Genomic DNA, 24,161 nt, shown 5'->3' with positions numbered 1-24,161 from the left:
CCCTCGCCTAGATTTTATATTGAAAATAATTACCAGTATACATCTGACACAGAAGTGCTTTAAAATAGAACGAAATGAGCTTGATAAATATGAAAGGGCAAGAAGGTATACCTAATTATTTCTATTCCCTTTGCTAATAACTTACCCTTTGTGGCTCCCTCTGTTTCTCAAATCTGAAGTTGTTATATGGATCAAAACAAAGTCAATTTTTAAAAAAGACTTTAAATAAATGACTTTACTTTTTAACTTTATTTAAATAAATAAAAAAGACTTTGAGTAAAGGAAGAAAAAGAGTCTGTTTAAAGAAATATATTCTGAGACACATTTGTTTAGTTTCTTCATTCCCTACCCTGATATTAAGCCAATGTTACACACACTCTCCTAGTGAAATGTTTAAGATAAAACAAGATTTAATAAATGTTTCCAGTTTATCTGAGAACAATCACCCTTCTCCCTCTGTCTCTTCATTCACTACATTTTTGCACATAAGGAACGCCATATCTGAACAATCCATTTTAGAAATAAACAAAGTTCTGTGGGTGGCTGATCTCAGATTGGGTCTGAGATTCATCTTCATATCAACACTAATCTGTGTTGTCTTCCAGTCCTGGCGCTTCCTCAGCCTCCAGTGGAAGGCATTCCCCTAGCAAACAGAAGATCCATCTTTCAGTTGTCCCAGAAGGTTCTTTCTCAACATGAATGTTTTCATGAGTACTTTGTATCCTGTTGACTATAACCCTATTACCTCAATTGGGACCAGATGTTGTATGTTGTGAAAAACTAATATTCATCTCAAAAATTTCATTTAGGTCATTGTATGTGAAAACTGAGAGATAAATGCAGGGCTAAGGCAATAGAGTGCAAAAACATGGAAAAATTCTGAAATAGCTTATTCTTGCTATGCACTTTATCTTCTGGAAGTAAAAGCAGCAAACTTTGCCAAGAATTGATTAGGAATTAATTATAAAAGTCTCTAATCTAAATCAAATAATAAATAATATGAAAATAGAATTATTTTCATATAATGAAAACTATACTTTCCTGGGTATATCTGTTTTATTACATAGTATTATATACATTCTTAATAGCACTCTATGCTCATCAACATCATTTACTTTATACACATTTTTAGTTCAACTCTACGTCTAATGACACAGGATTCCAAACACACACAGTTTTAAGGAAAAATCCATCTTTGGTAAACTGCCCAGTAGACACTAATAATGTCAAATATTTTTAAAAGCTTACCAAATAATGGTAGACTTTTTAGTTATGATTAAAGTTTTGAAACAGAATGCCTAATACATATTGACCAACCCAGAGAAATTGTTACAGGATTCCAGAACAGTGAGGTGCTATTAGGTGGTGCTCTTAGATGTTCACCAAAGGCTGTTCATTACTCAAGATCAGGAAGTAACTGTGAGGCTGCAAAAGAAACGGAGTGTGCCCATTATTCAAAAAGGATATTTGAATTCAGGTGTCAAAAATTTGATTGGCATTAGTTTTAGGATGTCCCACTTTTGCATTCCAATCCCCTATGATGAAAAGGACATCATTTTTTGGTGTTATTTCTTTTTTCAGTGTTAGTTCTTTTTTTAATGTTAGTTCAGATATGCAGATGATACCACTCTAATGGCAGAAAGTGAAGAGGAACTAAAGAGCCTCTTGATGAGGGTGAAAGAGGAGAGTGAAAAACTGGCTTAAAACTCAACATTCAAAAAAGAAAGATAATGGCATCTGGTCCCATCACTTCATGGCAAATAGATGGGGAAACAGTGACAGACTTTATTTTCTTGGGCTGCAAAATCACTGTGGATGATGCCTGCAGCCATGAAACTAAAACATGCTTGCTCCTTAGAAGGAAAACTATGACAAACCTAGACAGCATATGAAGAAGGAAATGGCTGCCCACTCCAGTATTCTTGCCTGGAGAATCCTGTGGATGGAGGAGCCTGGTGGGCTGCTGTCCATGGAGTCACACAGTCAGACACAACTGAGGCGACTTAGCATGCAGGCATATGTGCGTGCATTGGAGAAGGAAATGGCAGCCCACTCCAGTGTTCTTGCCTGGAGAATCCCAGGGATGGAGGAGCCTGGTGGGCTGCCGTCTATGGGGTTGCATGGAGTCGAACATGACTGAAGCAACTTAGCAGTAGCAGCAGACAGCGTATTAAAAAGCAGAGGCATCACTTTGCCAACAAAAGTCTGTCTAGTCAAAGCTATGGTTTTTCCAGTAGTCACGTATGGATGCGAGAGTTGGATCATAAAGAAGGCTGAGCACTAAAGAACTGATACTTTCAAATTGTGGTACTGGAGAAGACTCTTGAGAATTGTTTGGACTGCAAGGAGAGCAAACGAGAAAATCCTAAAGTAAATCAACCCTTAATATTTATTGGAAGGACTGATGCTGAAGCTCCAATACTTTGGCATCTGATGCAAAGAGCAGACTCTTTGGGAAAGACTCTGATGCTTGGAAAGAATGAAGGCAAAAGGAGAAGAGGGCAGCAGAGGATGAGATAGTTAGATAGCATCACTGACTCAATGGACATGAATTTGAGCTAACTCTAGGAGATAGGTGTTACAAGAGGGCATCAGAGAGCAGACACACTGAAACCGTACTCACAGAAAACCTGTCAATCTAATCATATTAGGACCACAGCCTTGTTTAACTCAATGAAACTAAGCCATGCCTGTGGGGCAACCCAAGATGGGTGGGTCATGGTGGAGAGATCTGGCATAATGTGGTGAACTGGAGAATGGAATGGCAAACCACTTCAGTATTCTTGCCTTGAGAACCCCATGAACAGTATGAAAAGGCAAAATGATAGGATACTGAAAGAGGAACTCCTCAGGTCAGTAGGTGCCCAATATGCTATTGAAGATCAGTGGAGAAATAACTCCAGAAAGAATGAAGGGATGGGGCCAAAGCAAAAAGAATACCCAGCTGTGGGTGTGACTGGTAATAGAAGCAGGGTCCGATGCTGTAAAGAGCAATATTACATAGGAATCTGGAATGTCAGGTCCATGAATCAAGGCAAATTGGAAGTGGTCAAACAGGAGATGGCAAGAGTGAATGTCGACATTCTAGGAATCAGCGAACTGAAATGGACTGGAATGGGTGAATTTAACTCAAATGACCTTTATATCTACTACTGCAGGCAGGAATCCCTCAGAAGAAATGGAGTAGCCATCATGGTCAACAAAAGAGTCCTAAATGCAGTACTTGGATGCAATCTCAAAAACGACAGAATGATCTCTGTTTCCAAGGCAAACCATTCAAATCACAGTAATCGAAGTCTATGCCCCAACCAGTAACGCTGAAGAAGCTGAAGTTGAACAGTTCTATGAAGACCTACAAGACCTTTGAGAACTAACACCCAAAAAAGATGTCCTTTTCATTATAGGGGACTGGAATGCAAAAGTAGGAAGTCAAGAAACACCTGAAGAAACAGGCAAATTTGGCCTTGGAATACGGAATGAAGCAGGGCAAAGACTAATAGAGTTTTGCCAAGAAAATGCACTGGTCATAAAAAACACCCTCTTCCAACAACACAAGAGAAGACTCTACACATGGACATCACCAGATGGTCAACACCAAAATCAGACTGATTATATTCTTTGCAGCCAAAGATGGAGAAGCTCTATACAGTCAGCAAAAACAAGACCAGGAGCTGACTGTGGCTCAGACCATGAACTCCTTATTGCCAAATTCAGACTGAAATTGAAGAAAGTAGGGAAAACCACTAGACCATTCAGGTATGACCTAAATCAAATCCCTTATGATTATACAGTGGAAGTGAGAAATAGATTTAAGGGCCTAAATCTGATAGAGTGCCTGATGAACTATGGAATGAGGTTTGTGACATTGTACAGGAGACAGAAATCAAGACCATTCCCATAGAAAAGAAATGCAAAAAAGCAAAATGGCTGTCTGGGGAGGCCTTACAAATAGCTGTGAAAAGAAGAGAAGCGAAAAGCAAAGGAGAAAAGGAAAGATATAAACATCTGAATGCAGAGTTCCAAAGAATAGCAAGAAGAGATAAGAAAGCCTTCTTCAGCGATCAATGCGAAGAAATAGAGGAAAACAACAGAATGGGAAAGACTAGAGATCTCTTCAAGAAAATCAGATATAGCAAAGGAACATTTCATGCAAAGATGGGCTCGATAAAGGACAGAAATGGTATGGACCTAACAGAAGCAGAAGATATTGAGAAGAGATGGCAAGAATACACAGAAGAACTATACAAAAAAGAGCTTCACGACCCAGATAATCACGATGGTGTGATCACTGACCTAGAGCCAGACATCCTGGAATGTGAAGTCAAGTGGGCCTTAGAAAGCATCACTACGAACAAAGCTAGTGGAGGTGATGGAATTCCAGTTGAGCTATTCCAAATCTCACATGCTAGTAAAGTAATGCTCAAAATTCTCCAAGCCAGGCTTCAGCAATATGTGAACCGTGAATTTCCTGATGTTCAAGCTGGGTTTAGAAAAGGCAGAGGAACCAGAGATCAAATTGCCAACATCCATTGGATCATTGAAAAAGCAAGAGAGTTCCGGAAAAACATCTATTTCTGCTTTATTGACTATGCCAAAGCTTTTGACTGTGTGGATCACAATAAACTGTGGAAAATAAGACATGGGAATACCAGACCACCTGATCTACCTCTTGAGAATTTGTATGCAGGGCAGGAAGCAACAGTTAGAACTGGACATGGAACAACAGACTGGTTCCAAATAGGAAACGGAGTACGTCAAGGCTGTATATTGTCACCCTGTTTATTTAACTTATATGCAGAGTACATCATGAGAAACGCTGGGCTGGAAGAAACACAAGCTGGAATCAAGATTGCCGGGAGAAATATCAATAACCTCAGATATGCAGATGACACCACCCTTATGGCAGAAAGTGAAGAGGAACTCAAAAGCCTCTTGATGAAAGTGAAAATGGAGAGTGAAAAAGTTGGCTTAAAGCTCAACATTCAGAAAACAAAGATCATGGCATCTGGTCCCATCACATCATGGGAAATAGATGGGGAAACAGTGTCAGACTTTATATTTTTGGGCTCCAAAATCACTGCAGATGGTGACTGCAGCCATGAAATTAAAAGACGCTTACTTCTTGGAAGGAAAGTTATGACCAACCTAGATAGCATATTCAAAAGCAGAGACATTACTTTGCCAACAAAGTTCCATCTAGTCAAGGCTATGGTTTTTCCTGTGGTCATGTATGGATGTGAGAGTTAGACTGTGAAGAAGGCTGAGTGCCAAAGAATTGATGCTTTTGAACTGTGGTGTTGGAGAAGACTCTTGAGAGTCCCTTGGACTACAAGGAGATCCAACCAGTCCATTCTGAAGGAGATCAGCCCTGGGATTTCTTTGGAAGGAATGATGCTGAAGCTGAAAGTCCAGTACTTTGGCCACCTCATGAGAAGAGTTGACTCATTGGAAAAGACTCTGATGCTGGGAGGGATTGGGGGCAGGAGGAGAAAGGGACGACAGAGGATGAGATGGCTGGATGGCATCGCTGACTCAATGGACGTGAGTCTGAGTGAACACTGGGAGTTGGTGATGGACAGGGAGGCCTGGCATGCTGCAATCCATGGGATCTTAAAGAGTCGGACATGACTTAGTGACTGAACAACAGCAACAAAATTTTAGAATATTTGACAAGTGAAATGTCAACTATCTTGATATTTGAGCCCATATAAAAGGAATTTGAAGTTTTGGATAGGCATAAAATCATCAAAGAAGACCTCAGCAACTCTTAGTTGGGCTGTCTCAGTTTAGCCACGCTGTTATCTCTATGTGTGCGTGTGTGCTAAGTCACGTGAGTCGTGTCTGACTCTTTGCGACCCTATGGGCCATACGGCCCACAGTCTCCGCTCTCCATGGGATTCTCCAGGCAAGAATACTGGAGTGGGTTGCTCTAGGGGATCTTCCCAACCCAGCAACCGAACCCTCTTACATCTACCTTCATTGACAGGCAGGTTCTTTACCACTATCACCACACGGGAAGCCCTATTACCACTATGGTATTGTAAAAATTCAAATAAATATTGAAAGTATTTTTCCTCACCTGTTTCTGTCTGGTAAAAGTATTCATGAAGAACTTAAGTATTGGAGCCATGCTTAAGTGGTAGAGAATTATGTGATAGAAGTTAATTATTAGAATTAATAGAACTAAGATATCTGATACAATCCCCTCTATTTAACAGATAAAATATTCAAATCTGGAGAAGCTAAATGCTTTTTCTAAGTACACATGGGGACTCAGTGGGAGACTGTTAAACTTGAGGGTGGGGGTCTTTGAAACTGCACTGCGGTGGGCATCCCACATCCACCACTTGGTGACTGTGGAATCATAGTTTTTCCCTTCATTACTCTTTCTTGGGTTTTATTTCAACTTCTTCCTTTGTAAAACAGACATAATAATAGTAGAGTGGAAGCCCTCTTATTTAGCATTACAAAGACAAATGTATCAAAATGTAAGCAGTGATGTGTTAAGAAATCCACACTAAATTGTTTATTTTTCATCTAAAGCATATTTACCCACCTTTCATACAGGGTCAAGGTCTTTTGAGTTCTCTTAACTGGTCTAATAATTAATTGACCAAGACAGATTAACAAGAGAAAAAGACTAATTTAATTCATAGACACAGAGCTTTCATTGAAATAGGACCCCTGAAGTGAACAAAGTAGGCTGTTTGTATATTATTTTTATACAAAGAAAAAAAGTATCTGTGAAAGAGGCTTGTGCTTGGGGAAGCAGACTAATGAAGAAGTAATAAAGCCTGTTTATAGCTTTCTTAGCCTTGAATTCCCTAACTTTGTTTGTAAGAAATCTCTCTATCCCCCTGGTATAGGAAGGACACTTTCACATGGAAGATTTATTTCCTACTTTCAGGGGAAATGTGGAGGGTAAGAGTGTTTTCTGTATCTTTTTTTACCAACTGCTTCTCAAGTAATTTTAATTCTAAATAATCTCTATGCCATTGAGGTATATGTTGGGGCAGCCTGCCCTTGGCCCTAACACAGGAAATCGATAAATCCTTGTATGTAGATATCATTCTTTCTTCTCTACATTTTTTTTTCACATTGATATTCAAAATTGACTTTGGAAGAAAAAAACAAAATTAACTTTGATTCCCTGTTAAGTTATATTAATAAAAATTACTAGTGGATTACATTATATATCCAGTGTTAGTTACAAGAGTAAAGACTGGTGATTAATTCTAGAATCATGCTAAATACAGTCCCTGTAATATAATAAAACTGTTTTTATTTTTTGAGTTAGTCTATAATTTTCTCACAACTAAGATGCATATAGTGTGAGTCAGATACTGTATGCCACTGATTCTAATCTGCACACTTACCCACATTTTAATATCTTGAAGATCTGGATGCTCTCTTACTGCCCATGGCATGTCATAATTACTGTGGACCAGGTGGCAGTCATAACATACAAAGCTGCTGCACATTTACACTCCTTAAACATATCAACATCAAAATTCAGAAGTGACAGTAACTTGAAGAGAATCACAGAATCAATAGATCAGTCATTTGAGGAATCAGTAGCGATCTCAGTGGCCCAGAGCACCATACAACAGTATGGAAAATTACAAGCACCAACAACTCTGACTTGAAGTAATTCAAAAGAATTTGAAGTTTTAGGAAAATACTCAATTCCTTTCACTTATATTTTTGTTTTTTGCGTATTCACAAGAAGGTCGTATGATCAAAACTACAGTGTAAAGTGTACAGTTCAGTTCAGTTCAGTTCAGCCGCTCAGTCGTGTCCGACTCTTTGCAACCCCATGAATCGCAGCACGCCAGGCCTCCCTGTCCATCACCAACTCAGGCACCAATCATATCCGACTCTGTGCGACCCCACAGACTGTGGCCTGCCAGACTCCTCTGTCCATGGGATTCTCCAGGCAAGGATACTGGAGTGGGTTGCCATTCCCCTCTCCAGAGATCTTCCCGATCCAGGGACTGAACTCGGGTCTCCTGCACTGCAGACAGATTCTTTACTGTCAGAGCCTATATGTTTAACAAATATAAAGAACTGTCATTAATATTATATAAAGATTAAAATGATGCTGACTATAATGCAATAACTAGTACCAGAGTAGCATTCCGATCATAAACAAGTGTAGTAATGGGTCAGATATAGGAGGCATCTGGGTTTCAGCAATGGATCACAAGCAGTTCAAGGCTGTGCTCCCTGAAAAAGGAACTCACAATGTGAGTCTCATTCATGATAACCCAGCTGTCTGACTGGGGACAAGTTAGGGTTTTTGTTGATTTTATTTTGCCCTCACCAGGAAGCATACAGGGGTATTTGTTCCCCAACCAGGGATCAAACCTGTGCCCCCTGCACTGGGAGCATTGTGTATTAACCACCGGACCACCAGGGAAATCTTGGAACAACTTCTTGACTGCAGTGTGGTGAGCTGGAGTCCAGGTGGCAATCCATCTGTGCTAAGAAGGCAGAGATCAGAGTTGGAACAGCTGGAATCTATAGGACCAGGACCCCAGAAGCAGAAGATATACACAGTAGGGACTTTAAATGGTGGACAGAAGATTCCTCATATACCACATGACCAAAGGCTGTGCTGTGCACGGTCAAACTGATATCACAGAAGGCTTCCAGAAAGCAGCTGCTGCAGGGTTAAACCTAGAAAAGAGATAATAGTGGTCAATCAGTGCTTGTTAAAATTTCACTAGCACTTTGGATATCCTCCAGGACAACAAAACACTGCCTTTTAGAAGTAAGACCTATGCCTTTTTCCATATCTACCCAAATAAAATCTAAAACCAAACCCTGACAAGATCTCCTGGAAGACAAAGTGCAGAAATTGAGTCCCATCAAGTGAGAGGCTGGAAAACCCCTCCAAACGTCTTTCCAAACATCTATCCTAACAAAGCAGATTACTAAGGCCAAGACTATAAAGTCAAAGATGACCAGCCAGTAATTGAACTGCCCACCAAAATAAAATCAACATTTTCCAGAATCTCTACAATGTGCTATCAAAGATGACTACTGAATAACCAAATCCATAAAGAAACAAGAAAACATGAGTCATATTCAGCAAAAAAAAAAAAAACTGCCAAAATAATTCATCCCGCAGATTACTCATGTGTTGGATTTAACAAAGACTTTAAAGCAGCAACTGTAAATATGTTCAAAGAGCTAAAAATTCTGACAGAGGTAGATCAGAGTAAGGCAAGGGCAGCCAAATCATGCATGTTCAGAGTCAGTTTCTGTCTTTTTTAAAAGTTTGATATTTTGCTCATCATGAGCTTTCTATATTGTTTAATTTTTAAAATATTGGATTTTTTTTTTTTTTTTTTTATCTTGAGTACTTAGTTTCCAGCATCCCTTTAACTTCTGTGCCTGAGACAAATGGCTTGTTCTCCTCACCCTTGTCCAGGCCAGATCCCGTCCTTCCTACGTTCTGAACTCTGTATCCTCAAGTCACTGGGACCCACAGGCTGGCCTTTGGTTTTCTCTCCCAGTTATGTAGTCAGAACACCCTTTCCAGTTCATTACCTGGGGCAGTTATAGAAAGCACCTCAGCTCCTTTTCTTCTCCTGGAATCACTCTCCATTTCTCATCTTCCAGTGGGTGAGAATCATTTTTTACATGTTTTATCTAGTTTTCTACTAGCTTAAGAAGGGAAGGTAATTCTGGTCCTCAGCTCCATTATACCTGAAGCAGAAGTACTTACAAGAGTTTTGAAATGTATTTTTATACTTAGTGTTTGTACGTTTAAGTGAATATGGCAAGCTTCTCAATATACCTCAATTTATACTGGTTTAGAAGAGATAGTTATACAAAAAAATGTTAAGTATTACTAATCTTTAATTTATATTAATATTTTGCAGGTGGCCTAGTGACCATTAATTTTTATAATGTTGCCTTTTATTAAGCCTAAAAATATGTGGTTATTACTTGCAAGAATGCTGTGGAAAGTACACCAAACTTAAGTTATAGACAACGTTGGAGTGTGTGACATATGACTGTTGGAAAGAACCAGAAGTTTCCGGGTTCCTTGAATGACAATGAAGTTATTTCTGTCTCACATGTGAAGATGTAGTCCATCTGTATGAGGCAGGCTAGAGATACAAAAAATTTGTATTCTTGCCTCTATTGCTATGAAACTTTGAAGATGTCTTATCTTTACTTCCCAATTCAGGGATAAAGAAATAAATTCCAGGAAGGTGGACTAGACTTAGAGAGAAAGGTCGGTTGCTCTCAAACTGCTGGTCTCTGGTCTAGAATCAGGAGATGAAGGTGGGAACTGCCAGGAGGACAAGGAAGCTTCAGGTTCCTGCCTATGAAATGAAGATCAGAGACAGCGGGAGGTTAGAGGCATCAGCTCATATAATCCTCAGACCTGAGAGTGGAAGGAATAGCTTGTGACCCAGCAGCTGCTGCCCACCTGCCCATTCAGTTCAGTTCAGTTCAGTCACTCAGTCGTGTCCAACTTTTTGCGACCCCATGAATTGCAGCATGCCAGGCCTCCCTGTCCATCACCAACTCCCGGAGTTCACTCAAACTCACGTCCATCAAGTCGGTGATGCCATCCAGCCATCTCATCCTCTGTCGTCCCCTTCTCCTCCTGCCCCCAATCCCTCCCAGCATCAGAGTCTTTTCCAATGAGTCAACTCTTCGCATGAGGTGGCCAAAGTACTGGACTTTCAGCTTTAGCATCATTCCTTCCAAAGAAATCCTAGGGCTGATCTCCTTCAGAATGGACTGGTTGGATCTCTTTGCAGTCCAAGGGACTCTCAAGAGTCTTCTCCAACACCACAGTTCAAAAGCATCAGTTCTTCGGCACTCAGCTTTCTTCACAGTCCAACTCTCACATCCATACATGACCACTGGAAAAACCATAGCCTTGACTAGACAGACCTTTATTGGCAAAGTAATGTCTCTGCTTTTGAATACACTGTCTAGGTTGGTCATAACTTTCCTTCCAAGGAGTAAGAGTCTTTTAATTTCATGACTGCAGTCACCATCTACAGTGATTTTGGAGCCAAAAAAAATAAAGTCTAACACTGTTTCCACTGTTTCCCCATCTATTTCCCATGAAGTGATGGGACCAGATGCCATGATCTTTGTTTTCTGAATGTTGAGCTTTAAGCCAACTTTTTCACTCTCCACTTTCACTTTCATCAAGAGGCTCTTTAGTTCTTCTTTACTTTCTGCCATAAGGCTGGTGTCATCTGCTTATCTGAGGTTATTGATATTTCTCCCGGCAATCTTGATTCCAGCTTGTGCTTCCTCCTGCCCAGCGTTTCTTGTGATATACTCTGCATATAAGTTAAAAAAGCAGGGTGACAATATACAGCCTTGACTTACTCCTTTTCCTGTTTGGAACCAGTCTGTTGTTCCATGTCCAGTTCTAACTGTTGCTTCCTGACCTGCATATAGGTTTCTCAAGAGGCAGGTCAGGTGGTCTGGTGTTCCCATCTCTTTCAGAATTTTCCACAGTTTATTGTGATCCACACAGTCAAAGGCTTTGGGATAGTCAATAAAGCAGAAATAGATGTTTTTCTGGAATTCTCTTGCTTTTTCAATGATCCAGCAGATGTTGGCAATTTGATCTCTGGTTCCTGTGCCTTTTCTAAAACCAGCTTGAACACTTTGCTGCTGCTGCTAAGTCGCTTCAGTCGTGTCCGACTCTTCACGACCCCATAGATGGCAGCCGGTCAGGCTCCACCGACCCTGGGATTCTCCAGGCAAGAACACTGGAGTGGGTTGCCATTTCCTTCTCCAATGCATGAAAGTAAAAAGTGAAAGTGAAGTCGTTTAGTCGTGTCTGACTCTTCACAACCCCATGGACTGCAGGCTACCAGGCTCCTCCATCCATGGGATTTTCCAGGCAAGAGTACTGGAGTGGGGTGCCATTCCCTTCCCCAGCAGGCCTTAAATATTTCATCCAGAGGGAGAGGTCATTTCACTCTAGTGTGATCAACAGCATACACTTACTATAGAGAGCAGAAACCATATAACAACAATTAAGAAATTTGTACTCATAAATTTTCTCCCTAAGGAATAAGATATTTAAATTAGTTTAGATTAAGAAAGCTATTTTTTTACTTCCTCTTACTCACCAACCATAGAGCAGGCTTCAGCATCTTCAAGCATTGCAGCAATAGGCTTATTGTAACACAAATATGAAAGAAACTGCCACTCTGCAAGGTGTAAAAGACCCATTCTTTCTTTTTTTTTTTTTTTAGTAAATTTATTTCTTTAGATAATATTGGTTTGCATCAAGTCACATAGTATTTTTGCTTGGAAAAATAAAGTTGTTAATCTAATAGAAAGTTCCTAATTTCACACTGATAGATGAACATTACTCTAATTAGATCTAACTAAATATACTTGGAGCATAATCTCAACTGTAATTTTCTTTTTACTTATTGAAAAATGCAAAATCTAATTATTTTTTAAACAGAATTTACACATCTTATAAAGGCCTTGACATATGGTTTGAGTCTGTGGATTCTCTTTGCTATACAGGAAAAACTAAGACAACATTGTAAAACAACTATACGCCAATAAAAATCAATTTAAAAAATAAAAAAATTCGCCAAATCATGGGTGACTGCTAACTGATTAGAAAGTATTTCCAGTGAGGAAATTGGTGGCAGTAAATATGTTCCAATGGTCTTCTGAAAACATGTGATTGTTGAATTAAAGAGCCCCATTCATTCCTAAAATGATTTCATGCTCTCCCTGCTGATGCTGCCAGCCTCCTGCCAGTTGTGATGTATTTTATGATATAGACCAAGGGAGCTGGACAAGGATCACAAATTAATTTCCTTCCCAACAAATGACAAAACATACCATGAAAGCAGTGACCACTGGGTCTTGTCTTCTACCCCAGAGAAAACAGTTTCTCCTCTTTGACAACTGCTTTAAACTTGGAACGAACTCAGCAGTTCTTGCCTCTGTGGCCACAACTGTCTAAGCCAGGTCTGTAAACAGAATGCTTGGAGAAGACCGCACAGCACCTCTGATCCAGACCTCCCAACTTAGACAAGCCAATCAACACCCAGGAAACTATATGACTTGCACAAAATCAGCATAAATCAAAGACATACAACTCACACACTTATCCAATTATGAGAGTCAGGGGTACCTTTCTTACTTGCCTTATCCTGTCTACACAGCTTAAAGGTAAGCTTGTTGTTGTTCAGTCGGTAAGTTGTGTCCAACTCTTTGCAACCCGTGGACTGTAGCCCACCAGGTTCCTCTGTCCATGGGTTTTCCCAGGGAAGAATGCTGGAGTGGGTCACTATTTCCTCCTCCAGTGCATCTTCCTGGACCAGGGATCAAACCTGTGTCTCCTGCATTGCAGGCAGATTCTTTACCACTCAGCCACCTGGGAAGCCCCAAAGATAAGTATATTTTTATCCAAATTATGAAACTACATTGCAAATATGTGATCAGGCTTCTAAGAGAGCCAACTAAAAAATCTAACTTAGTAAACATAAAATTAAATAAATTGAATTTGTAAAAAGATCAAGCCAAGGAAAAAGCAGGTATTAATTCCACCATAAAACACTTGAGTGTTTATAATGGACAAGGGTGGGCTAGGTTGTAAGGAGGCTAAGGGGGAATATGAAAGAAATTTAAGATAACCTTTAGCATCAGCTACATATTGCTGCCAAAACCAAACAAGACAGAAAATGAAGCTGAGCATGTTAAGAACAATTTATCATTGTTTATTTATCAATTCATCATCAAATATTTCGGGATTTTGGGGGCTAACCACGCAGTTCTTCCAATCTCAACTGGACTCTGTGTCTGCAGCAAGCTGGTGGCTTGACTGGAACAGTGTACCCTGATGACCTGGGCCCTAAGTACGAAAGCCTGAAGTGACATATGCCTGGGCCTCTCTCCACTTGCTCTTTCATCCTGGGCTTCTTCACTGCGGCCGAGCGCTGCAAAGGAGCAAAAGCTACAGTCTTCTTGAAACCCCCACAGCACTGATTCTATTATGCTCTGTGGGACAATAGGAGGAGAAAAAGTCCAGCTCAGATGTAAGTGAAGAGTATACGTTCTAGTTGGTTATCTATTTTATATACAATAGTGTGTAGGTGTTAGGAGAAGGCAATGGCAACCCACTCCAGTACTCTTGCCTGGAAAATCCCATGGACGGAGGAACCTGGTAGGCTGCAGTCCATGGGGTCACACAGAGTCGGACACGACTGAAGCAACTTAGCAGCAGCAGCAGTGTAAGTGTCAATCCCACACCCCTAATGCATCTATCCTCCCTTCCCTTTTGGTAACCATAAGTTTGTTTTGTCTATGGGTTTATTTCTGTCTTGTATGTAAGTTCACTCATATTTTCTGAAGGTTCCACATATAAGTGATATCATATGATATTTGTCTTCCTCTGTTTGGCTTGTGTGTGTGTGTGTGTTAGTCGCTCCGTCGTGTCCGACTCTTTGCGACCCCATGGACTGTAGCCCACCAGGCTCTCTGTCCATGGGATTTTCCAGCAAGAATATTAAAGTGGGTTGCCGTTTCCTTCTCCAGGCTGTTCGGCTTACTTCACTTAATATATGATAAGCTCTGAGTCCATTCATGTTACTGCAAATTGCACTATTTCATTCATTTTTATGGCTGAGTAATATTCAGTTGGGTGCTTCCATGTCTTGGCTATTGTAAATAGCATTTCAGTGAACATTGGGATGCATGTATCTTTTCAAATTATGGTTTTCTCTAGATGTATACTTAGAGTGGGATAGCAGGATCATATGACAGCTGCAAGCCAGACTTCAGCAGTATGTGAACCGTGAACTTCCAGATGTTCAAACTGGATTTAGAAAAGGGAGAGGAACCAGAGATCAAATTGCTAACATCCACTGGATCAACAAAAAAGCAAAAGAGTTCCAGAAAAACATCTATTTCTGCTTTATTGACTATGCCAAAGCCTTTGACTGTGTGGATCACAACAAACTGTGGAAAATTCTGAAAGAGATGGGAACACCAGACCACCTGACCTGTCTCTTGAGAAATCTGTATGCTGGTCAGGAAGCAACAGTTAGAACTGGACATGGAACAACAGACTGGTTCCAAATAGGGAAAGAAATATGTCAAGGCTGTATATTATCACCCTGCTTATTTAACCTATACGCAGAGTACATCATGGGAAATGCTGGGCAGGAGGAAGCACAAGCTGGAATCAAGATTGCTGGAAGAAATATCAATAACGTCAGATATGCAGATGACACCATCCTTATGGCAGAAAGCAAGGAAGAACTAAAGAGCCTCTTGATGAAAGTGAAAGAGAAGAGTGAAAAAGTTGGCTTAAAACTCAACATTCAGAAAACGAAGATCATGGCATCTGGTCCCCATCACTTCATGGCAAATAAATGGAGAAACAGTGGAAACACTGGCAGATTTTGCTTTTTTTGGCTCCAAAATTACAGCAGATGATGATTGCAGCCTTGAAGTTAAAAGACGCTTACTCCTTGGAAGAAAAGTTATGATCAACCTAGACAGCACATTAAAAAGCAGAGACATTACTTTGCTGACAAAGGTCCATGTAGTCAAAGCTATGGTTTTTCCAGTAGTCGTGTATGGATGTGAGAGTTGGACTATAAAGAAAGCTGAGCACCAAAGAATTGAAGCTTTTGAACTGTGGTGTTGGAGAAGACTCTTGAGAGTCCCTTGGACTGCAAGGAGATCCAACCAGTCTATCCTAAAGGAAATCAGTCCTGAATATTCCTTGGAAGGACTGATGCTGAAGCTGAAACTCCAATACTTCGGCCACCTGATGTGAAGAAGTGACTCATTTGAAAACGCCCTGATGCTCAGAAAGATTGAAGGCAGGAGGAGAAGGGGATGACAGAGGATGAGACGGTTGGATGTCATCACCGACTCAATGGACATGAATTTGAGCAAGTTCAGGGAGTTGGTGATGGACAGGGAGGCCTGGCATGCTGCAGTCCGTGGGGTCACAAAGAGTCAGACACGAATGAGCGACTGAACTGACTGATGTTTAGGTCATTAAGGAAGCTCCATACCACTCTCCGTAGGGGCTATACCAATTCACATTCCAAGTAACAGTCTAGGAGGGTTCCCTACTCTCCATACCCTCTCAGCATTTGCTGTTTGTAGTTTTGATTTACATTTCTCTAATAATTAGAGATGTTGTGCATCCTTTCATGTGCCTAATGGCCATCTATATGTCTTCTTTGGAGAAATATCTGTTTAATTCTTCTGCCCATTTTTTGATTGGGTTGATTTTTATTTTCTTGATACTGTACTGTATGAACTATTTGTATATTCTGGAGATTAACTGCTTGTTGATGGCATCATTTGCAAATATTTTCTCCCATTCTAGAGGTTGTCTACAGTCATATAACCCTAAATGTGTCCAATATCATCTCATCTCAGAAGTTAAGGTGGGTCAGGCCTGGTTAGTACTTGGAAATTCAGTTCAGTTGCTCAATCGTGTCCAAGTCTTTGCAACTTTATGGACTGCAGCACACCAGGCTTCCCTGTCCATCACTAACTCCCAGAGCGTGCTCAAACTCATATCCATTGAGTCAGTGATGCTACCCAACCATCTCATCCTCTGTCATCCCCTTCTCCTCCTGCCTTCAGTCTTTCCCAGCATCAGAGTCATTTCAAATGAGTCAGTTCTTCGCATCAGGTGGCCAAAGTATTGGAGTTTCAGCTTCAGCATCAGCCCTTCCAATGAATATTCAGGACTGATTTCCTTGAGGATGGACTGGTTGAATCTGCTTACTGTCCAAGGGACTCTGAGGAGTCTTCTCCAACACCACAGTTCAAAAGCATCAATTCTTTAGCACTCAGCTTTCTTTATGGTCCAATTCTCACTAATACATGACAACTGGAAAAACCATAGCTTTAACTAGATGGACCTTTGTTGGCAAAGTTATTTCACTGCTTTTTAATATTCTGTCTAGGTTGGTTATAACCTTCCTTCCAAGGAGCAAGTGTGTTTTAATTTCATGGCTGCAGTCACTGTCCGCAGTGATTTTGGGCCCAAGAAAATAAAGTTTCTCACTGTTTCCATTGTTTCCCCATCTATTTGCCATGAAGTAATGGGACTGGACGCCATGATCTTAGTTTTTTGAATGTTGAGTTTTAAGTGAACTCTTTCACTCTGTTCTTTCACTTTCATCAAGAGGCTCTTTAGTTCTTCTTCACCTTCTGCTGTAAGGGTGGTGTCATCTGCATATCTGAGATTATTGATATTTCTCCCGGCAGTCTTGATTCCAGCTTGTGCTTCATCCATCCTGTCATTTCACATGATGTGCTCTGCATATACATTAAATAAGCAGGGTGACAGTAAACAACTTTGACATACTCCATTGCCAATTTGGAACCAGTCTGTTGGCCCATGTCTGGTTCTAACTGTTGCTTCTTGACCTGCATACAGATTTCTCAGAAGGCAAGTAAGGTGGTCTGATATTCCCATCTCTTGAAGAGTTTTCCACAGTTTATTGTGATCCACACAGTCAAAGGCTTAGGTGGAGTCATAAAGAAGAAATAAATGTTTTTCTGGAACTCTCTTGATTTTTCTATGGTCCCAAGGATGTTGGCAATTTGATCTCTGTTTCCTCTGCCTTTTCTAAATCCAGCTTGAACATCTGGAAGTTCATGGTTCACATACTGTTGAAGCCTGGAATGGAGAATTTTGAGCATTACTTTGCTAATGTGTGAGATGAGTGCAATTTTGTGGTAGTTTGAACATTCCTTGGCATTGCCTTTCTTTGGGATTGGAATGAAAACTGGAAGTACTTGGAAGGCTGAACTCTTGTTAATATCTGGAAAGAATCTGCTTCCTATTTCACCTTGGTTTTTGAAGGAATTCAGTTTCTAGCACTTGAAGAATTGAACCTTCATTCTCTTGCTGGCTGTCAACTGAGGGCCACTCAACTCCTAGGAGCCTCTCTCTAGTCCTTCCTGGTGGGTCCCTGTATCTCAAAGTCAGAACAGTGCATGAAGTCTTCATCACACCTAGACCCTCTACCTTTTCCTTCTGCTGCATCTCACTGCCTCCTCTCCTGCCCCATCTCTTTGACTACAGCCAGAGAAGGGTCTAAGGGCTCATGTGATAAGACTGAGACCACCTGAGTAATACAGGATTCCTCCCTTATTTTAAAGGTCTGTAACTTTAATTATGGCTTCCCTGGTGGTTCAATGGTAAAGAATTCATCTGTCAATGCAGGAGACACAAGTTCAGCCTCAGGGTCACGAAGATCCCCTGGCAAAGGAAATGGCAACCCACTCCAGTATCCTTGCTTGGAGACTTCGATGGAGAGAGGAGCCTGGCGGGCTACAGTCCATGGGGTTGCAGTAGAGTCAGACACAACTATGTGACTAAGCAACAACAACTTTAATTACACTTGCCAAATTTTTATTGCCCCATAGTTTAACACAACACAGATTCCAGGAATTAGAAGATAGATATCTTTGTAGGCTATTCTGCCTACCACAGGTACAGAGGTCCGAGGAAAGTGAGACCATGAGGGTTAGGGCTAGCAAGTGTTCAGAGACAGGAAACAGGAGCTGGCTTTTAAGTGATGCAGGAGAGGTGCTCTTTTTGTTGGGGAGGAGGAAGTAAGTGCTCATGGGGGAGGCTATTCCAGTTAGTAACAAGAATTGCACAAGTAAAGACCCACGGAGAACTATAAGGCTTTTGTGGTAAACGACAATGAGGAGAAGGATGGGCTTGTGGAAGCAATTAGTGGGAAGACATTTTAGAATGCAGGTTAAATTTAGCTGGTGGGAAACCATTAATGCCACATAGAGGAATTTGTATTTTATGTTACAGGCAACAGGAAGTCATTACATTTTTTAGAGAGAAGTGAAAATTAAAATGATCTTCTGGAAAAAAAGAATGCCACCAATGTATAGCAAAGACAGGACTGAGGAGGGCAAGAAGAGGGCAGAGTACATTAGGGGACTATGAAAGTCACCCAACTGTGCTGCAATAAGGGGGGATGGGCTTCCCAGGAGGTGCTGGTGATAAAGACCCTGCCTGCCAATGCAGACGTGGGTTGGATCCCTGGGACGGGAAGATCCCCTGGAGGAGGGCATGGCAACCCACTCCGGTATTCTTGCTGGAGAATCCAGTGGACAAGGAGCCTGGCAGGCTACAGTCCATAGGGTCACAAAGAGTTCAACACCACTGAAGTGACTTGGTAACCACGCACTCAAGGGTAGCTAGAAAGGAAGGGAACTTGGCAAGAAATCTCCGGAAGAAGAAACAGCTGGACTCTCAGATTGATTGAAAGTTGCATGTAAGAGGAAACTATGATCTCAGAAAAATGGTGAGGGGTGGGGGGAACCTACTACAAAGAGGAAACTGAATGCAGCTAAGCACTAAGTGGGGTCCAGGCTGGGGAGAACACTCTGTCCTCACAGGGAGGGCCTGGGCTCAGCGTCCTGCCCAGCCTTCCGGTCCTGCCATCTTCCTGCAGGTTAAGAAAGGCCCGCCTGAGTCCCCCTGACTTCAAAAGCCACATCTCCAGGTGCAGGAAATCAGAGAGACTTTTCCCCTTGAAAAGTTCCTTTTAATATTTGGAGTTATTTTCCAAACAGTGCTTTAATTAGTGTTTTTAATTTCTGCATGTAATGAAAAATTTACAGCTCCATGGTTGCTTCTGAGAATTCTATGTGTTTGTGGGAGAGCTTTTTTCTTTCTTCCTGTTTTTATAATGCAAGATTTTTATAGACTCAAAATCCTCTGAACTTTAATCTTTGGGGGCATCTCTGCATCTCAGAATTGATGTATATAATAATAATAAAAAATATCCCTGCTGTACTAGAGGATGGATTAAGAGATCACTCTTGAAGGCACTTCTTAATAAACATTCTTTGGCAGGCCTGAGATTTACAGGGGCCATCATCAAAGCAGCCATGTAAATGGGGACATATTGACAACTTTCCCCCATAAAGGCAAAGCAAAAAGGATTTACACGCTTCAACCACAGCTCTCTAGGGAACTCAACAAGGGACTTATTTTGTTTCTCTTTTAATAGCTCCTCTTGGGTACTTTATGGACCAGTTCTCTCATCTCAAGTGTCTGATCCCAAGACATAAATTAATTTTAGGTGCACCTTTTATCCACCTTGTCTGCTAAGGCAATATTCACTATTTGTTTTGGTTGCCATGGAGATAATTGACTTCCTGCTGTGGCAGAAGTCTTGTTTGGGGGTATTAAAGGGGTTCGGGTCCAAGGATTCTTTAATATCCACACAGTGAGGAAAGCCATTTCATCAATGGAGTATTTTTATACATCACCCACTTATAATTGGAATAATTTTTTTATCACCTTATGAAATTTCCTTTTTTATTTTCCATCACTTCCTTTTTTAAGGTTTAACCTCTACTCTCCAAGGTGCTGACTAAAACCACAGCAAAGGGCAAACAGTCCATTTATTACTGTTTTGTAAGATGGTTGGACATAGCCTCCCAGCAGAATATTATCTGAAAAAACAGCTGAAAAATCTGAGAAAATGGTGGATTATAGGACCCCATTCAGGCTACATTTTATTAAGGCAAGAAACACTTTGAATACCAATTCATAAAATCAGTCTCCCAGTGACCCACTCAGGCTGCTGCAGATTGGGTCCCTCTAGAGTTTATGTACTAGCTCTGATATTTACAAAGGCAATTGTTGGATTCTCCTGTAAACCATTAGAACAGGCAGCCTGAAAGCCTTTTCAACTACTATGAGAAAAATTAAGAAAGTTTTAAAACACTCTCTTTAAGGTAAACAATAAAATGATAAAATATAACATTTTACACATATTCCCTCTCACCATCCACATTTTAACTGCTACTACAGTCATGAACATTTGCATAACAAATTATAAAAAGATCTTTAAAGGCGTTTAAAAACATAAATACTAGAAACATACCATATTTGTTGCATTCCACAAAAATGATGTTTGAAAATCATATGAGTTATGGTATTTCTACACATATATTTACAACACCCAAAAAAGTACCTTAACAATTATCCACAGGGCTAATATTTTTGCTAAAATAATTTTTTGTTGTAGATCAAAATGCTATTACTGTAAGAAAAAAATTAAATCAATGATCAGGATGAGAATGCTTAGGAGCAGTAATAGTGAACAAAACTCTAAGAACCCACTTCAGTTCTTTTAAGTGCACAGCACAAAATCAATTTGCTATGACCCTGAGAATCAGCCTTCTTCACCACATGACAACAAAAGAAATGGGGATGAAAATAAATTAAAGTAGGTTCTTAAAAGTCTTTTTTGCCTTCCAAAGGTTTCAGGGTCTCTTTGAGCTATGAAACTTTTAAAGGCAGCTCTCTGAATGTTTATCAATATCGTTATATATTCTTACAGTAATAGCTTTTAGGCTGACCCTAGAAATTCATGATTCACTTTCTGATTCCTCTTTCATTCTTATTATTGGCTTATTCCACAAATGTTTTCTGAGGGAGTATCATGAACATAGCACTGTGCTAGGCAAAGGAGGGGAAGAAAAATAATGGACACAGTCTAGACACACACTCGGTAAGGATAACACAAGGAGGATAATTCCGTGTACACGCCCAGAAGAAAAATTGTCAACAGCACCCAAAGTGGAGGGGCTGCTCCCCTACAGTGTTCCCATACGTAGACTCGTATAAGGCTGCTGATTCTCTGAAAAGGGAGGACCTAGTAGTTCATCTGATTTACTGATGACAAAGCTATCCTTTAAAAAGGACTTGATAAAGAACAGAGGCTGGATATGCTACTCCAGATCTTTCTGATCCCTAATGCAAGCACTAAACCATTGACCTATATGCTTCCTTAGTGAAAGTTTTATACTTGACTTCAGTGATGGCATTTATGGGACCAGGAAGGTATTAGACACGTGTAGGAGAGGAAAAGTTATTTCAAAGGAAAAAGCATGTACATAGGGAGGCCAGGATGCATTGAGGCAGATAATAACTAAGTCTTCCAAGGCACTCATTTGCTGGCCCAACAGTGTTCTGAGTCCATTCTATAGGTTAACTTGTTCCATCTTCACAGTGACACCCTCATTCTTCAAGGAGAGTAAGTACTATTCTCATTCCCTCTGTCTAAATGAGAAAGCTAGGCTGAGACCTAAGTCCTGTCCACAGTCAAAGCTCCTCCGTGGCGGAGAGGACCGGAGAGTCCCACTCAGAGCCAGGCCCACGCCCCAGGGCGTGCCCCGCCGCCCCGAGACCGCTGGGGGGACCCGGCGAGAGGGCCGGGAGCACGGGAAGGGGAGCGCAGGCCAGGCCAAGGGGGCCACCCCCGCCGCCCTCTCTAGGCCCCAGGAAGTGACATTTTCCTTCCCTTTTTTCTCTTGAGCAGGGATAAGCTAAACTCAGCTTTGTGCCTCAGAACGATAACCTTTAAACAAAGAGGAGCTTGGATTGAAGGGCATAAAATTTGGAGGGACTTTTCCTTCTACAAAAGCATATTTATAAATAATCCTCCTCACACATACACGCCACACACAAATCTCACATAATCTATTGCACATACACACGCATATTCCACATACACTAAACACATACACCAAACACACACATACACACACAAACACACATGACAGGCACACATACATGTACCACACAAACAACATTCACACATGTGCACATAAGAGCAAACACACACACACTCCATGGAACACATCCACTCGCCCACACGCACGGGCCGCATGTAAACCACACACATACACACACATTCACAACACAAGCACACTGATTGCACGCTCACATCCATCCCCTGGCTTCTATTATGAAGTAAATAAGTTCAAAAGGGCAATGCTCACTAAGATTTCTTTATATCACTTATTTTCTCTTCTCTGAACACAGACTGGACATTGTCAGCAATCCTGAGCCCGCAGCAAAGAAATGTTGCAAATCTCCTTTTCCTTCTATTTCGAATGACCTGCCATTGGTGTTCTCTAGATTAACTTGGATCCTTTCTGAGCTCAGTAAGCATGCCAGGGGCGGGGCTACCCTGAAGGACCCCAAAATGGACCTCGGGCAGCACTGTCCTCAGCTATTGCTTATGTCTTAAATTAAGAAAAAAATATAAAACAGAGGAAGGGGACATGGGTGTACCTATGGCTGATTCTTGTTGATGTTTGACGGAAAACAACAAAATTCTGTAAAGCAATTATCCTTCAATTAAAAATATATGTAAATTTAAAAAAAGAAAAAAAAACAGTTCATTTGGTTTCCTGAATTTTGTCTGGTTTTCTATTTAAAAATTGTCTTGTCTTAAGCCTGGACAAAATCAGTGTATAGAATAGGACAGTGACTCTAGCCTGCCAAGGGACCCTCCCCCACCCACGAAGATATGTGGACTAATTTTTGCAATTTTCTTAATGTCTAATTTTCTACATTTCTTGTATAATTAATCCACAAGTATAATATTCATCATTTAAAATAATAATATTTCCATATTTAAACAAAATAAAAGCATATTTTCACTCAAAATAACTGCCACCTAGATAGTAAACTATATTCCTATTGTGATTCATGCTGTACACTTCTTAAGCCTTCAGGAAATTCTGGAAAGCAAAATATTTTTCAGCGCACACACTTTTGGTTTCACTTAGGGACCCTGAAAAACACATCCTTTAGAACACACAGAAGGCACTTACAGTAAATGTGATCCAGGAGCTACAAAGCCCCTGTTTAGTCTGAATGGAAGATCACATTTTCATAGGTTAAGGTCAAATTACATCAGTTTCTTTCCAGTAAAAAAAAAAAAAAAAAAACAAAGGATAATAATACAATGTTAATGTATTTAAAACCTCTGAGACACAATATCGTGATATCTCAGGATAATTTACTGAAGTGAGACTGATAAGGTGCAGCAGCTGTAAATACCCAGAGTTGTGCTTAGGAGAAAAGGATTTCCAGAATAAACCATTTGCAGGGAAAATTCAATCTAGCATCCTTTATTTTGAGAACCTACATTTAGGGTGGAAGGAAAAAACCTCCAATATATATCAGTGCAGAGTCTTCACCCTTTATTATAAGTACGGATAATTTGAGTTGCTGCAGTAATTTAGGATTTATGACCAATATATAACCCTAGGAAATCATTTCATTGAAATAAACAACCAAAGTGATTTCTTTTTGTTTCTTC

At 40.5% G+C, this 24,161-nt stretch overlaps 1 long non-coding RNA gene across 3 annotated transcripts in view; it reads right to left on the bottom strand.

The window, feature by feature from the left end:
- Positions 1 to 298: 298 nt before the first annotated feature.
- LOC133258147 (uncharacterized) overlaps positions 299 to 24,161 on the bottom strand; it is a 45,449-nt gene continuing 21,586 nt past the window's right edge. For 2 of the 3 annotated variants that reach the window (XR_009739827.1, XR_009739828.1), the window contains exon 3: positions 7,263 to 8,679. This is a non-coding gene — a long non-coding RNA (uncharacterized LOC133258147). Of the gene's footprint in view, positions 1,426 to 7,262; positions 8,680 to 24,161 lie in introns of those variants that run through there. The other variant, XR_009739826.1, reaches the window with a different exon arrangement.

Source organism: Bos javanicus, chromosome 12 (assembly GCF_032452875.1).
Source record: "Bos javanicus breed banteng chromosome 12, ARS-OSU_banteng_1.0, whole genome shotgun sequence".
NCBI lineage: Eukaryota > Metazoa > Chordata > Mammalia > Artiodactyla > Bovidae > Bos > Bos javanicus.
The sequence above is the reverse complement of the archived record's forward strand: the minus strand, read 5'-3'. Positions and strand labels throughout refer to the sequence as shown.